The sequence below is a fragment of the Sus scrofa genome, chromosome 12, assembly GCF_000003025.6.
Source record: "Sus scrofa isolate TJ Tabasco breed Duroc chromosome 12, Sscrofa11.1, whole genome shotgun sequence".
Lineage (NCBI taxonomy): Eukaryota > Metazoa > Chordata > Mammalia > Artiodactyla > Suidae > Sus > Sus scrofa.
In genome coordinates this window covers 52304231-52322181 of record NC_010454.4, presented here as the reverse complement: position 1 = coordinate 52322181, position 17951 = coordinate 52304231, and the positions used below count along the sequence as shown (strand labels likewise).

The 17951-nt window shown below is 44.4% G+C and overlaps 1 long non-coding RNA gene across 3 annotated transcripts in view; it reads left to right on the top strand.

Annotated features, from left to right (window-relative positions):
• LOC110256106 overlaps window positions 1-7211 on the top strand; it is an 87519-nt gene extending 80308 nt beyond the window's left edge. For all 3 annotated transcript variants that reach the window (XR_002337351.1, XR_002337352.1, XR_002337353.1), the window contains 2 exons: window positions 3327-3560; window positions 6920-7211. This is a non-coding gene — a long non-coding RNA (uncharacterized LOC110256106). The remainder of the gene's footprint in view (window positions 1-3326; window positions 3561-6919) is intronic.

The window sequence follows — 17951 nt, the reverse complement described above, 5'->3', positions numbered from 1 at the left end:
TGACTCTGTAATCAAAAATCTTCCAACAAAGAAAAATGCTTTACGAATGTGACTTGTGATGGATCCATGTTTCTGTTGTCTATCAAGGGGGTGTCTTTGGTCCATTCACACTTTGGTGCATTGGACAGTTATCTTTTGCTTTTATTTATTTAGCATGGTTGTCTAATCAGCCCAACCAATAGGCAAGGATATCTAGGAACTAAATAAAATCTTGCCTGGCGTCATAGAGCTGATCATTGCAGGACCCAGGATTTGAACCTATGCCGTGCAGACCAGAGCCTACGTTCTCAATCGCTGTACTCTTCTGAGATCCTGTAGTGGAGAGACCTTAGGAAGTGGGAGCCTCTGAACCCATTGGGTATTCCATTCCTCACTGTGGAATTTAAAATAGCTATTTGGGAGTTTCTGTTGTGGCTTAGTGGTAACAAACCCAACTAGTATCCATGAGGATGTGGGTTCGATCCCTGGCCTCGCTCAGTGGGTTCAGGATCCAGCATTGCCGTGAGCTGTGGTGTAGGTCGCAGACATGGCTCGGATCCCACATTGCTGTGGCTGTGGCTGTGACTGTGGTGTAGGCTGGCAGCCTCAGCTCCTGTTTGACCCCTGGCCTAGCAACTTCCATATGCCGTGGGTGTGGCCCTAAACCCCCCCCAAAAAGTTTTATATGTGTGTATATATTTGATCACTCACTTTTATTTATTTATTTATTTATTTATTTATTTTTGGCTTTTTGCTATTTCTTTGGGCCGCTTCTGCGGCATATGGAGGTTCCCAGGCGAGGGGTCTAATCGGAGCTGTAGCCGCCGGCCCACACCAGAGCCACAGCAACGAAGGATCCGAGCCGCGTCTGCAACCTACACCACAGCTCATGGCAACAATGGATCGTTAACCCACTGAGCAAGGGCAGGGACCGAACCCTCAACCTCATGGTTCCTAGTCGGATTCGTAAACCACTGCGCCACGATGGGAACTCCTGATCACTCACTTTTAAAATGAAATCTTTTGTAAAATGTAAAAATGAAGTACTTTTTAAAAACATAAACATTCATAAAATAAATGCGTAATGCTGGGGTTGTCATTTTGCTCCAGGAGTGTAACCACTAGGTGAGAGCCCCCAGCACACCCATAACCAGCGGAGGGAAAATGCAGGCCCTTCTGGCCACTCGTTTTAGTCACAGGGAGACAGGAAGTGTCCCAAAGACCTAAGGCCAGCTATAGGGTCTCCACAGCCCGCCTGTTTCTCTGGGCTTCATGGGCGCCAGGAGGCTCCTCCGGCTCGTACTGCCTGGTTGCCAGCAGGTGGCGCGCAAAGCTCGAAGTTAGCTAAGGGGCCGGCCTGAATTTGCCCGTTATCTTTGGAAGATGGAAAACAAATGATGAAGACCAGGTTGTTTCCATTCCCACCCCAGCCGCTTCCATCTCCCTGCCCCTCCCACTGCTAGGTACAGAGTGCACATCCTTTCAAACTGATGAAAAATGCTCGACTGTGTCAGTGGCTTAGGCCGAGGCCACGCCCTCCGCAGTGTCAGGACGGCTGATACAGAGCCCATCCTTAGGCTACGGGGAGATGGGGTGGCTTCTGGTGTCTAAGGCCAGAGTGTACCCAAAGGGGGTGTACTACAGCCCCACTGAGCCCCAAGTGCCTGCGCCCCTGTGGCCAGCATGCTCCTCCTGTCCATCCTAAGTCTTATCAGCCACCCTGTGTGGGCGGAGGGTGGACCCCAGCGGGAGTGGGGAGAAGGGGAGGAGGAAGGATGCAGCCAGGAGCAGGACTGTTTGGGGGACAGGGCCAGCAGCCGGGTTATAAATGAACCCTGCCAGCTCCAGCAACACCTTGCATCCCGCTCACCTGCTGCCCGGAGTCCGCAAGGCCCCTTCCTCCATGTGAGCCTAGACCAAGGGGGTCTTTCCGTGTGCAGGCTGCAACCCGCTGATGCCTGGGCGCCTGGGGAACAGGGTTAAAGGGTCGTCCAGATTCACCAATAAAAAGACAGCCTTTTCCTTCCCTCTCACCTAATACTTACCCAGGCTTTTTTGTTTTGTTTTGTTTTCTTGTCTTTTTAGGTCCGCACCTTTAGCATATGGAGGTTCCCAGGCTAGGAGTTGAATTGCACCTGTAGCCGCCGACCTACACCACAACCACACAGCAATCCAAGCTGTGTCTGTGACCTACACCACGACTCATTCCAACACCAGATCCCTAACCCATTGAACAAGGCCAGGGACGGAACCCACATCCTCATGGATACTAGTTGGGTTCGTAACCCGCTGAGCCACAACGGGAACTCCCAGTACCTCCTGGGTACTTATTAAATGCCTGACCCTTCGCTAAGCCTGACGTGTTGGGGGTGGAGCAATGGGGAGGCAGAAGAGACAGGAGGACCTGAGCTCTGAGCTTACAGAGTTCACGGCGGGCAGGGCTGACACGGATGGGGAGGAGTCACCCTCGGATTGCAGAGGGGGGCTCACGGTAGGGAAGACGCACGAGATTTGGTCGCTTCTGTCTGTTATGTCCGGGGAATGTCGCACATGGAGGAGCCCCACAGCCTGGTTTGTTCCCAGAAACAGAGGGAACAGCAGAGACAAAGGCAGAGAAGTGAGAGACTGTTTCCTGGAGGGTGGGAGGTGGGCCCGGGGTGAGAAAGGGGCAGATGATTCCAGGATGGTTCGGTGCCCTGCTCAGCTGGTTCCCTCCTTGCAGATGAGGCTCCGGGTCCATCCGTCACAGAGGACCTGCTTCTTAACTGAGGAGAAAGCAGCTCCGGTCCAAGCAGTGGTGGAAGCTCAGGCCTCAGGAGTGTGTGTGTCTGGGGCCCGAGGTCAGACTGAGCAGGACAGCCTGGGAGGAGAGGACTCTGTCCTTTCTCTTGTCTTTATTCCCCCCCAGGTGGCAGACGCCTCTCTCCAGCTCACGTGTTCAGACGGCACCGCCTCTGCAGAGACTAATGTCATGCATGTGGACGGTGTGTCTCTGGACTGTGATGCCCAAGGCCGTCCTCTCTCCTTCCCAGATTCTGGTCCTGGGGCAGCACCACGTTCCTCTGGCTCCCGGCCTCTGCTTCTTGGCTTTGCTCTGAACTTGGTCCCCAGACACCTGTGTTTCTGCTGCTAACCCCGGGAGGTCATGCCTACCAGAGCCACGCTGCGTGCCCAGAGCACCGGCATCCATTCTGGGGCCACCTCTGGGATTGGGCCACATGGCCCATGGATAAGTCTCTTTGGTTGGCTCTTGGACATGGACCAGTTTAGGTCCAGAGGGCAGATCCCAGGTGGGAGAAAGAATGTCTGAATGTTCTCCATCAGCCTTGACTTCTTCTCACCCTCAGGGGAGTCCTGCATCTGAGAATGGTCCAGCTTTCTCTCTGAGCACCCAGCTTCCCCCAGGGAGTGCTGTGAACCCCGAATGACCCTCAGCCTCCTCGCTTGGACTGCCAACAGGAAGTGGATTGAAGGTCCTCACGCAGTGTAGCCCCGGAACCCTAGCGTGCTGATCCGGGTGTGCCGTAGCCCCTGCTACAACTCGCCCAGGTGTTGCCTTTGAGCCGTCCCTGATGCTAGAGGTAAGTGAAGCCTGCCCCGGGCCAGGGAAGCTTTGAGGGGCTACAGAGCCCTGTACCAGGAGCTCACTCCCAGTCTGCAGGGAAAAGCTGTAAGGATACCCTGGGGTGGGAGAAGGAAGAGGATGGAGAAATTGGCAGAGGTAGCAAATAAGCAGACGCGCTTATGCGCCGTATTGAATGTTTTCCACACCATCGCCATTGCTTTTCATTTCTACTGAAAGATGAAACCGAATCTTAAACTGTTCATCGCAAACCTTCAGGGCAAACTGGGCTGTTAGAAGATTTGAATACAAACAAGGCTCCTTTATTTTTGTTATTTACTTGTTTTTAAATGATTTTTATTTTCCATTATAGCTGGTTTGCCAAACAGGGCTCCTTTGAGAAAAATTGAATCAGCTTACTGTTGGGTGTTTTTACATTAATTGATAAAACGCATCTTTAAACATCATTAATCTGAAAGGCCTAACAGAGGCTTCCTAATGTCCATGAAGACAAGAGTAAACTATCTCTTTTTTGATATTATCTTGGTCTTAGAAAAAGTCTTCTCTTCCTAAAAGAACACAAATTGCCGTGTGTACAGAGGAACTGAAAAATATATTTCTCTTGGAATTTTTTCTTTAATATGTAATCTTGCCAAGAAGCAAGATACAGATTTTTCAACATTCTTAAAAGAGACACGCATAATTTTAGATCATTTTTATCCTTAGGTTAAAAAGTAGAAGGCTCGGGTATTTTTTTTTTTAAACAAAGAATTATCTTATTCATACAAACGTACATAAAAGCTATAAAGCACTAAAATTTAAATATCGAAGTCATGGCAAAGAGGCAGCAATTCAACATCCAGGCAATCTGGTGCTTTTCAGGCAGGTTGAAACTCTCAAAAGGTAAAGGATTGAAGGGAAAGAAGTTTTTTGTTTTGTTTCTGGATGGGCATCATCCGAGTTGGGAACACAGCTCCCCCAAAGCTAAAATGGCAAATGAACACCGATGAAGAGACTTTTACAGATATTTCATCTACAATGTTATTCATTCTTACAGTTGCTCTTAAAAGAACGGTGGTGAGAGCTATTCGACAGAATTCCAAAGCATGATCATATCACATATTTTAAAATACAATTTGGAACTATCTGCCTAGCAAAGGAGAAGACAGACCTCTTCCAGAAGAAGATACCATCTGGGGTCTCTGCAATTTTTATGCACATTATCCAGCATTCAGTCAAAAAGTTCTAATCGGAGTTCCTGTCGTGGCTCAGTGGAAATGAATCTGACTAGCATCCATGAGGACGCAGGTTCGATCCCTAGCCTTGTTCAGTGGGTTAAGGATCCAGTGTTGCCATGAGCTGTGGTTGTAGGTCACAGACACAGCTTGGATCTGGCGTAGGCTGGCAGCTGCAGCTCTGATCGGACCCCTAGCCTGGGAACCTCCATATGCCATGAGTGAGGCCCTAAAATTAAAAATAAGACCAAAAAAAAAAAAAGTACTAATCAAGGCAAGAGACAGGGCTAGAGTACAAGAGAAAAAATTCAAAGGAAAGAGAATCACAGATGATACAGATATCAGAGTTAGCGAAACAAAGACAGCAAAATAATGGATGCATGTGCTGAAGAAAATAGGTGAAATGATGAAAGATTTCACCAGAGAACTGTAATCAGTAAAAATAAATCAACTAGAAACCCTAGAACTGAGCAATATAATAATTGAGATAAAGATTTCAATGGGTGAGCAGTTCCCATCGTGGCTCAGTGGTAATGAACCTGACTAGCATCCATGAGGATGTGAGTTCGATCCCTGGCTCTGCTCAGTGGGTTAAGGATCTGGTGTTGCTGTGAGCTGTGGTGCAGCTCGCAGATGCAGCTCAGATCTGGCATTGCTGTGGCCCTGGCTAAGCCGGAAGCTACAGCTCCGATTTGACCCCTAGCCTGGGAACTCATATGCCATGGGTGTGGCCCTAAAAAGATTAAATAAATAAATAAATAAATAAATAAAAATAAAAAATTTCAATAAGTGGACTTATAGTAGAATAAACCTAGCATAAAATTAATAAACCAGAAAATGGGTCAAAAGAGAATAATCACATAATAGAGAAAGGAAAAATAAAAAATAGAATAAGTATGTTGAACACAATTAGAACACATGTTCTAACCTGTGGAATTCTAAAAGAACAGATAATTAGGCAATGGCAATTTGAAGAGGTAATGGCCAAAATTTCTCAAGACTGATTAAAGATGTAAGACCACAGATTCAAGAATCTCTGAACCTCAAGCTCCCAAGCAGAATAAGTACAAAGAAAATGACTCCCAGATTCATAACAGCAAAAGTGCTTAAAAAAAAGACAAATTGAAAGCTACAAAAGCACCCTGGAGTGGGGTGGCGGGGAAACATAACTAAAGGAATCATAGTTGAGGTGCCATCTCCATTTCTCAACAAAAATGATGGAAATCAGAAGACAACAGAATGATACTTTTAAGCCTGCACCTGTAGCATATGGACGTTCCCAGGCTAGGAGTCAAATCACAGCTGCAGCTGCCGGGCTACACCACAGCCGCAGCACCACAGGGTCCAGGCTGTGTCTGCAACCTACATCGTAGCGCACCGAAACACTGTGAGTGAGACCAGGGAGCTAACCCGCATTCTCACGGACGCTATGTTGAGTTCTTAACCTGCTGAACCACAGTGGGAACTCCCCAGAATGATATTTTTGAAGTTCTAAGAGAAAGTACCTCTTACCTCTAAGTCTGTACTCAGTGAAAACATCCTTCAAAAATACACAGTAAAGATATTTTTAGACAAACGAAAAACGAGAGTTCATCACTATCACATCTACTGAAAATACAAGGACTAAAGGAAATTTTTTTAGGCAGAAAGGAATGGTTCCAAAGTGGAACACATAAATATAGGGCAAGCGCGCGCGCACACACACACACACACACACACACACACACACACACACACACAGAGGAGTGTTATTCAGCCATGAGAAAGAATGAAATTCTGCCATTTGTGACAATGACGATGGTTTTAGAGGGCATTATGCTAAGTGAAATAAGTCAGAGAAAGACACGTACTGTATGTTTGTACTTATGTGCGGAATCTAAGAAAGCTGAACTTGTAGAACCAAAGGGTAGGATGGTGGTTGTGGGGGGCGGGGAGATGGGAAATGTTGGTCAAAATGTGCAGCTTGCAGTTAGAAGATGAATCGGTCCCGGGAATGTGACGCATGGCGTTGTGATTATCGGCCATAATACTGCCCCAGGCACTTGAAAATGGCTCAGGAGGTAGATCCTAAGTGTTCTCACCGCCGCAGAAGAAAGGGTAGCGATGTGACAGGATGACGGCGTTGGCGAATTTGTCCCAACAGCCTGAGCGGACCAAGACCTTCTCCTTTCCACAACCAGCCTCCGTTGTGTTCCTGAGGCAGTTTGGATGGACAGGCCGATAAGACTTCGCTTCGCCTCTAAAGGACGTCGTTGGGATCGGGGTCCCTGTGAGCAGAAGCTTACAATCCTCGCACGGGAGGAGAACACATTGGAAAATATACAGAATCAACCTTCATCTGGGGAACACTGAAATAAGTTCTAATGAAATGCAAAAAAAAAAAAAAAAAAACCATTCATTTTATGAGAGAAATGAGCATGTAAAGTAAATAAAAGGTAAAGAAAAAACATTTGCTGCCCTCATGGAAAACGAAGAAAGGTACCAATGACATGATTTGGAAGTAATTGCAGCTGTACAGGTGAGGTTCTCTCTTTCTCTCAATCTCTCTCCTCATTCACGTCAATAAAATAAATAAATGAGAAAACGGGAGCACGGTATACACAGAACCTATTGATAGAGGGTCGTGTGTGTTTAAGGAGTCATACAGTCAGGTGATGCCGTGCATGTATGGTGGGGATTTTGGCAGAAAGCAAAGGAGGAGGCAGGCACAAGACACTTACCAAACGATAGAAATGGAGATTTACTGTTTTGGGAATGTTAGCAAAAGCAATTGCAGGGAGCTTATTGAGGCAGCCCCATGGGCGGGGCTCACTGATCCCTTCACGGGACACCTCACCTTCTGACCCTCCCCACTAGGCCAAGTTCCGGAGTTCAGTGGGCGTCTGAGAAAGGCGGTCATGCTCCCGGCATCCACCTCGTTAGGCGTAAACCTCCCGCTCCCCCTTTTCCTGAAGACGCTGCTCCTCCCTGGCTGAGACATGGTGTCATCACCTCACCAGAGAAGACCCTGGGTAAGAAACCCGTTCTCCCTCCGCCTCCGTCCCCATCCCCTCAGAGGCTGGTAATCAGGGAGTCCCACCAAATGTGGAGTCATTACCGTCATTCTCCTGCTCTTTTAGGTTTGACCGCTGCCCACCATTGCATTTAAAAAGCTGCTGGCCAAGCCCCAGATGCTTTCCTTCCAAGACTCTTACATAACAGAATGTTGTTTGTACCCCAAACAGTCATGTATTGTTGCATGTGTCTTAGGTTTTTTAGACGGTTGGGTTGGTGCCTGGAAAGAAAGTTCATAGGAGCTGTTATCTCCTGACCATCCCCATTAGGTGAAATTCCGCAGTTAAGAGGACACCCAAGAAGTAGTCATTTCCCTGGCATCCATCCCATTAGAGATGAGCCTCTCCCTCCCTCCTCCTCTGAAGAAACTCCTCTTCCCTGGTGTAGACACAATGTAACCATTTCATCAGACGCCATCAAGAAAATAATTGTAATAATTCCCCTCAAAATAACGATTTTCTCCAACAAACAAAAGGTAAAAGAGTACAGCAATACTGAACCCATTCTAAAAGAAATACTGAAAGGGCTTCTCTAAAGTAAAAAAAAAAAAAAAAAAAAAGAGAGAGGGAGAGAAAAGAGAAAAAGAAGAATTAGGATGAAGGAAACCACAATTGGAAAGCAGTCACTTATATAAGACATCAAAATCATACAATGTGGGGAAGGAAAGTAAGAAGATATAGATTCTTTTTTTTTATTGTAATGATGTGTTTGAGCCTGTATGACCATCAGGCAAAAGCAAGCACACATAGGAAAGGCTTAATGTGCTCAAAAAACAGGGCAACCACAAGTCAAAACCAAACATTAACATTCGCAAAAACTGAAAATTCCCCTCAGACCCACTCCCCATCCCATCACTAGCTAGTAAGCAGAGTGGGATCCCAGTATTCCAGGGTGTAAGATATAACATCTATTCTGGAAGAGGAACTTTGCATGCTGAGAGGATCTTAGAATTTGCTTATTTGTGTCAGTAAAAATCTAGAGACTCGTTATGGAAATGGATTTCTGAGAATGAGCAACTGAGGTGAAAGGAACATCATTTTATGTCAGGCTGTATCTGTCAATACTAGTGGATGTATAGATCATTTGCACATCTGGGTGTGATTCTCACACTGGTATGTTGGCCAACCTGAAGTCAGATGCAGTTTTGAAATGCAAATGAAGTTTGATGCAGGCTAGGGGTCAAATCAGAGCTACAGCTGCCAGCCTACACCACAGCCACAGCAACACCAAGTCCTTAACCCACTAAGCAGGACCAAGGATTGAACCTGCATCCTCATGGATACTAGTTGGGTTCTTAACCCACTGAGCCACCATGGGAACTCCTGCAAATGAAGTTTAGATGCCATAAAACTCCTGATGTAATCCAAAGAAGGTCTTCAAAGACGTGGGTGCATAAATGTGCTGGATTAATTCCATCGCCTATGTTCCACCCACACGCCCGTACACCGTGTCTCCTAAGAGGACCCAAAAGATTCTTCCTCCGTAGAACTGAATAAACAATATCCTTTAAGTGAGGTTTACTGACTGTTCAATAAAAGATTAGTATGTTTAGGGATTGTCATTTCCTGGAGTTTCAATTCAATACAAGTCTCCAAGTAAACTAAGTTCACTCACTAATTACCTCAAATCCACATTAGTCCAAGGAACCAAAATCAGCTATGGATTCTGTAAAGTATGTTAAAGTTAGCATCGTAAAACAACACAATAACTCTTGATTAGAAGTATTTGTCAGGGAGTTCCCGTCGTGGCACAGTGGTTAACGAATCCGACTAGGAACCATGAGGTCGCGGGTTCGGTCCCTGCCCTTGCTCAGTGGGTTAACGATCCGGTGTTGCCGTGAGCTGTGGTGTAGGTTGCAGACGCGGCTCGGATCCCAAGTTGCTGTGGCTCTGGCGTAGGCTGGTGGCTACAGCTCCGATTCAACCCCTAGCCTGGGAACCTCCATATGCCGCGGGAGCGGCCCAAGAAATAGCAACAACAAAAGACAAAAAAAAAAAAAAAAAAAGAAGTATTTGTCAGAAAAATACATCTTAAAATTTTTCCCCTCCAGATTAGTGGAGTAATTCCACAGAGCCACATAGATAGCAATGTATCTGACAATCTCAGAAGAAAGATGGAATCAAAGTAATATTTGATGAAATAAGGTCAATGATTTTCCAAAACTAGTGAAAGACATTAAGTCACAAATTTGAGAATATTGTTTTCAAAGAGGACAAGGAAGTCTGGAAGCTGACTTCTCAACAACAAAAATCTGTGAAACCAGAAGGCAACGGAATGAAGAGGAACAGGAAAAGTGACTCTTGTGAGGCACATTCAATTATCCCAAAATCAGAAGTGATACATTTAATAAGGCCAATACTTCTAAGAGCTTTGATAGTATTTTAGCTTACTATTTTTTGTCAAGAAGGAAACGGGAGACATCTGACTTCAAGTTCACCCAACTGTCAAGTTCAATTTGAACCGATACTTTTTAATAAAAACTTATTTTCAGGGTCAATACTCCAACCAAAGCTATATATAAGGAAAAGCAGTAAAATTGATGTTTTCAAATAAAGGAGAAGCCAAATGACAATTGGTCCATTTTACTGATACTTTGAAAAATTAGGTATGGACTTTGATCTCTTTGCACATATTCAAATCTAAATGTGTCGGTGGTTATAAATATTGTGACTCGTTTGTATAATAAGTGTTACATTTAAAGCATTTTAAACAAAGACAGACTTTTGTCTAAAGTTAATTCATCTTAATGCCATCTCACTTTTATTTTTAAAAAATACTACTTGGCTTTGCTCTGCGCATTAGATGCGAAACTGAAGTTTTATATAATGTGGAAAATTATACTCTAAACAATTTTTCTGTGGATTCCAATTGCAGCTTTAGGAATGTTTTTGTACTAAATTTTTTTTCTGATGCACAAATATCACAGGTAAATTTCAACCATTCCTTGTTAAACCACATTCTGCATGTAATAAAGCAGAGTTCATCGCAAAATCTGCAAAATATTTGCTCCAATAGACAAACAATGGACATATATTATTTACATCATTTTCATCCTCCTAGGAGTCTTCCCAATTCTATAGCCCTGGAATGTTTTCACACATGAATGGCCCTTCACCATCATCGTGGGAATTCACTTCCTCTCTCTTCTGAAGGATCCCCTGCTTCTCAGCTCATTCTTTCACCCAGCAAATAATTGAGCACGTCCATCTGTGCCAGAAACTCTTACAAGCTTTGGGGACTAGTAACATACCCTATTTGACACACAGTGGAGGAGTTTCCTCTTCCCTATAAGATAAAATTTCTAGTAAAAATCATGTACTAATGGACACTAGTCATTTGTATTTATTCTTTAGTTTTTAAAGCAATTAACAAAAAAGAACAATTTTTAAATGTTTATTTTTGGCCACCCCAAGGTATATGGAGTTCCCGGGCCAGGGATCAGATCTGAGCCGTGGTTGCGACCTAACCACCACAGCAGCAGCAATGCTAGATCCTTAACCCCTGTGCTTGGCTGGGGATTGAACCTGCGTCCCAGTGCTCCAGAGACACTGCCGATCCCGTTGCGCCAAAGTAGGAATTCCCAGGTTTGAATTTTAAACATATTTTTCAAATTCTGTACGGTGAACTCAACTGTGAACTAAAATTTCTCTCCCTCAAAAATAAATATATATGTATATTACACCCTTCAGTTCTTCCAGCATCCCAGATTTATAGATTTGGTGCATAAACAAGAGTCCCACATTTGGAGAGAGGCATTTCTACCAAGCTGTCCTTGGCCCACCACTACTAAGGGTACATCAGTGAATAAAACATAATAAAGCAAAATTTCTACTCACATGGAGCTCAGAGGTTATAGGCAAGGAGACAGACAATAAACAAATAAGTTATACACATAGTATGTTGAACAGTGATAAGCACTGTGGAGGAATAAGAGAGCCAGGTAGGAGAGGATGGAGGGGGAGGCTTACAATTTTAAACAGAAGTTCAGGGAAACCCTTGCTGAGAAGGTGGCGTTTATGTAAAACCCTAAAGGAGATGTGAGCCATGGATGTATCTGGAAGGAGAGCATTCCATGTTGAGGGACCAGCAAGTGAAAAGACTAACGTGGGAATGTTGAAGGAGCCTGTTTAGCTGGAGCTGAGTAAGCACGGAGAGGAGAGTGGAAAGTGAGCTCAGAGAGGAAATTGGGAGCCACCATATCGTCCTCACTTTTTACTCTGAATAAGAAAGACACTGAAGGGGTTTGAAGCCAGGTGACTTAGTTAATGGCAGCACTGAACGGCTGTGGAGAGGAAGGGCGCGTGGGTGACTTCTTCAGAGGTATTGCAGTGATCCAAGAAGAGCTGCCGTGGGCTTGAACAAACATGGGAGGAGGAGACACAGGGAGAAGAACGGGCAGATTGTGAATATGTGTTGTGGGAAGAGCAGACAGGGTTTGCTGACAGGTTGGATACGAGATAGGAGACAAATAGAGAAATCATGGCATTTGACCTGAGAGATTTTTAAGATTGAGTTTTCCTTTATTGATCATCTCGGTAGATGTGAGTCCCGAGGGAAAGAGCAGAAGTTTGTTTGTGCACATGCTAAGTTGGAGGTGCCCATCGTAGGGGTAACCTAACTTGGAGGTCCAGCCTAAAGAGGCACATCTGGGAGTCGCTGTGTAGAAAAGGTGTTTTAAACCATGCTGAGGTCACAGAGCTCGTGAGAAGGGATGAGCTACAGCCCTTGCGGTCGATGCGGGTGATGTGTAACACAGATCCCCTGTCAGGATGGGGCCGCTCCTCTCCCCAGCTGTCAAGAGTTGAGGGCTAACAGCTGAGTCAAAGGGAGCTGCCTCTTGCAGGATTGGCCAAAGGGAGCTGCCGCTTACAGGATCACAGCCTTGCCCAGGAACAGCCCACATCAAATCCATGGTCAACATGGGAGGACAGAGACCTCCGTGTGGGGAAAGTTTGAGGGACCATTGCAGCTCCAGAGCTCCCTGTGTGATCAGCATCGCTGGTCAACTTCCTCCTGGGTCCAGCCCGGCCTCCTTCACTGCGTCACAGGTATGTTCTCGAAAGCGTGCCGTCTCCATTTCATCCCTCTTTCCTGAGAACCTGCATTAAGATAGGACTCCAACTTCAGAGTTGGGGAGGTAAATGAGAATTGGCCAAGAAGGCTAAGAAGGAGTGGCTGGTTAGGTGGGAGGAAAAGAATGCGGTTTCCTGGAGACTGTCTTTCCCAAAAACTAAGCACTAAAGAGCAGATAGAAGTTCTGTGAGTCTGGGCGAGACTTGCCGAGGAGCGGACCTCCCACCATGCTGCCGGCCTTGCTCTTTCATTGGAAAAACCCAGTTGATGGTACTTCTAAGTCTTTTCTCAAGATCGTCAGATTCATCAGATAGGAATTTCCTGTTGCCAGAAGGAAGACTCTTGCCACCAGCATTTGGTGTGGGAAGGGAATTGGGGAATCTCCTAATTCATCCTGTAGATTTAATCCCTCTGCATTGAAGACTACATCCCCTCCCATCCTCAGCTGGGACGAAGTGTCCTGAGTCCAGACCCAGTTTCTCTGGAGGGTGAACCTCCAGTCTCCTGCTGACTTAAGGGAGGGGCAGTGAATTCTGCCTGCAAATTGTAGCTGATGTCCCATCCTCTCAGCCTACCTTGAGCTCATCTGATATCTTTTTTTTTTTTTTTTTTTTTTTGGCTTTTGTCTTTTTACTGCCACACCTGTGGGATATGAAGGTTCCCAGGCTAGGGGTCTCATCGGAGCTACAGCTGCCGGCCTACGCCACAGCCGCAGCCACAGCCACAGCAATGTGGGATCCGAGCTGCATCTGCGACCTACACCACAGCTCATGGCAATGCCGGATCCTTAACCCACTGAGCAAGGCCAGGGATGGAACCCACAACCTCATGGTTCCTAGTCGGATTCGTTTCCACTGCATCACGATGGGAACTCCTGATATCTTTTTTTTTTTTTTTTCACTTAAGACGATTCCAGGTAAATGCAATGTACTTGTGAAATTGGAAAGGTTTTCCTTGCCCTACTCTTGCCTATTGAGTAGCTGTTCGTGTAGGTTATTTGATAATGCATATAATTTATCCCACTGTAACATACACCCTTGGCTTCAGGTGTCTCCCTCTCCTTCTTTTCTTTCTCTTCTTGTCAGTCTCCTTTGCTGGTTTCTCCTTCTGGACCATCCTTTAGAATAAGGGTGTTCTTGAACTTCAAAGATCTCTCGCTCTGTACTCTCTCCCTCAGCTCTGCAGTCTACTCCTAGGACTTGAAATAGTAAAGACTTCACTGGGTCTAAAGCTCTGCCATGCTCAGAGAATCTGTCTTCACTTGTAGCTGCTGAGCTAAAGTTAAAAAAAAAAAAGTATAAGGATTCATGGGTTGAAGAATCACAGAGTCCGTTGCGTTCTCATTATCTTGTCTCATCATAGAGGATCCAGGGGACTGATGAGGAATTAGTGAGACTGATCATTGGGATGGGTTATCTGGGAAAATCAGAAAACTTGGAGAGTTCCCAAACCTTTTCTTTTCTTTTCTTTTTTTTTTTTTTTTTTTTTTTTTTGTCTTTTGTTGTTGTTGCTGTTGCTATTTCTTGGGCCGCTCCTGCGGCATATGGAGGTTCCCAGGCTAGGGGTTGAATCGGAACTGCAGCCACCGGCCTACGCCAGAGCCACAGCAACTCGGGATCCGAGCCGCGTCTGCAACCTACACCACAGCTCACGGCAACGCCGGATCATCAACCCACTGAGCAAGGGCAGGGACCGAACCCGCAACCTCATGGTTCCTAGTCGGATTCGTTAACCACTGCGCCACGACGGGAACTCCCTTTTTTTTTTTTTCCAAACCTTTTCTGAGGCATTTCCCACTGGGAGTTCCCGTCGTGGCTCAGTAGTTAATGTATCTGACTAGGAACCATGAGGTTGCAGGTTCGATCCCTGGCCTTGCTCAGTGGTTTAAGGATCTGGTGTTGCCGTGAACTGTGGTGTAGGTCACAGATGTGGCTCGGATCCCGCGTTGCTGTGGCTCTGGCATAGGCCGGTGGCTACAGCTCCAATTGGACCCATAGCCTGGGAACCTCCATATGCCGCTGGAGCGGCCCAAGAAATGGCAAAAAGACAAAAAAAAAAAAAAAAGAAGAAGAAGAAGAAGAAGCACTTCCCGCTTTCCTCCCCTGTGGCAGACACTGTATAGGCTGGGAAGTTTGCTACACAAATGAAAAAGGAAGACACTGATTAATTTAAAAAAAATTACCAAGTGAGAAGTGTAGAACTTTATAAACTCATATGGGCAATGAGGTGACCAAGGGAAAATTGGAAAAGTACTTATTAGTGCAGCTCCCCGATGTCCCACTTCCCCCAGAGAAATTGTGCAGGAGATGCCAGAGACAGCATCACACCCAAAATAGCCCTCACTGACCCTGGGGAGCCACATTGGTTCTATCTGTCAGACCATTAGACAAAGCTGCCTCCAGGCACTGCATGCAAAAATTCTCTATTAATTTCTCTTTGTCACTCCTCTGATATCACAGATGCAGGAAACATTCAAACCAAAACCAGTTATAGCTAATCTTGTTTTGATGGTTGAGCTGTTGCTTGGGGAAAAAGTTCCCAGAACTTTATCTTCTGGCCATCCGCACTGGGTAAAATTCCACAGTTAAGTACATTCAAGAAAGGGAGTCATGCCCCCAGCATCCACCTCTTTAGGATGAGCCTCCCTGCCCCTCCTTCCCTGAAGAGGCTGCCTCTCCCTAGCTCAGACATGCTGCTACCGCCTCACCAGAGGAAGACCCCAAACACTAACCCCCCTCAGGACCCACCCCTTAGCAAGAACCGGTAATCAGATGGGATCCCAGCATTCAGCGGCACGTGTTCGCAGATACAGCCTACGAGTCAAGGTAAAACACATGTAAACGTGAAATCGGATTTCAAAAGAGAAAGTTTTGCATATTGAAAAGATTAGAGATAGTTTGTTTATTAATGTAAACACAATTCCAAGGACTTTTCTGGGAAGTAGATTTTCAGGGTGATCGGCCAAAGAGAAAGGAGTATTATCTTACACCAGGCTGAAATGGTCGATCCAGGTGGATTTCACAGAGATTCTGCGTTCAGTATGTTGTTTGGCACATCGGGGTGTGATTCTTAACAGCTTGTTAGGTTGGGCAGTAAACTGCCAGATACAGAATGATACAAAGGACGTTTAGATGCCATACAATCCCTGGCATCTTGCAGAGGAAGAAACTGCGACGTGGAGACGAGAATGTGGAGTTCGTCCCAGTATATAAATCCCATTCGTTCAAATGCTAGGCCCTTCACAGGACCCAGAATATTCTCCCCTCGCTGAGACTGAGAAACACATCAGTATGGGAAGCATGAGTTCTTTTTAAAGAGTTTTACTGGCTCATCTAAATATATATATATTTTTAAAATATATGATATATATATATATTTTAATATATGTGTTACTCAAGAAGACATCTGGAGGCTGTGCAACAACCACGTACTTTATTTCCTTTGTGATTTTTAATTTCAATTGTAGCCTTCATATAAGTAAAATCACTCAATTACTTCAACTTTGGTTTAGATTAAGGTCTTATAAACAATCAAGAATTTTAGAAAGTACACTTTAATACCATTAAACATCATCATTGGAGTTCTGTGGCGCAGTGGGCTAAGGATCTGGGTTGGTTGCTATATCTGTGGCATCGCTACGTCTGTGGCATCGGTGGCGTAGGTCGCAGCTGCGGCTCAGGTTTGATCCCTGGCTGTGGAACTTCCATATGCTGCTGGTGCAGCCATAAAAAAAAAATTTATATATATATATATGATTCTCTCAGTTTTCTTGTACTAATATTAAGTTCTTCTATGTGTTAATTAAAAGTCTTGCTATAAAGTGTTTAAGGAGTTTTATGACCACTAATAGTTGGCCTGACTTAAATTCACATTCTTGTTCTTTAGCTTATAACTCAGCAAGGACGAGTAAAAATTTCTCTTTGATTCTCCCAAAACTTGGGAGAGGTAGAAAGGATGTATTCTGAAATAAGAATACTGAGGAAATTTGTATGAATAACTGTTTTGCACAGTTTATGTGTATGGATTTTATTTTTTTCATCAGTGTGTATTTTTTAATTGAGGTATGGTTGATTTACAATATTGTATTAGTTTCAGGTGTACAACACAGTGATTCAAAAAGTTTATAGGTTATACTCCATTTATAGTTGTTAGAAAATATTGACTATATTCTCTGTGCTGTACAAGATTTCCTTCTAGCGTATTTATTTTATACACGGTAATTTGTACCTCTTAATTCCCTAGCTCTGTCTTCCTCTCCCCGTTGGTAACTGCTAGTTTGTTCTCCATATCTGTAGGTCTGTTTCTTTTTTGTTATATTCGCTAGTTTGTTTTATTATTTTAGGTTCAACAGATATAAGTAATAACACACCATGTTTGTTTTTCTCTGACATTTCACTAAGCATTATACCCTCTAGGGCCATCTATGTTGTTGCAAATGGCAAGATTTCATTCTTTTTTATGGCTGAGTAGTATCCCATTGCGTGTAAATACTACATCTTCTTTAATCTGTTCATCTGTTGATGGACACTTAGATTGCTTCCATATTTGGGCTATTGTAAATAATGGTGCTGTGAACATTAGGGTGCATGTAGCTTTTTGAATTAGTGGTTTTGTTTGCTTTGGATATATGCCCGGAAGAGGAATTGCTGGATCATACGGTAGTTCTATTTTTGGGTTTTTGCGAAACTTCCAGTATGTAATATTTGTCTTTTAATTAAATGTTTTATAACTTATTGAGTAATACATATATTTTACTTAAAAATGTCCTTTTACATCATGAAAACCAAAATAAGATTCAGTCACTTTGAGGCTAATTTAGTTAATGTGTGTTATGTATTTGTGGAAGGTAATAAATATAAACGATTTGGCTCTCTTTTCAAAGACTGTGAAGTTTTAAGATGTCATTTTCTTCTGACATTTATTTCCTTTTCTTTTAGCCTAATGAGAACTTTTCCTAAAGACTCTCATATCTAAAACGCTGTCAATTTGGGGTATCATCTCTACCTAGCCTCAGCTGGTATTTGTATTTTCTTATCTTAGGTTATTGT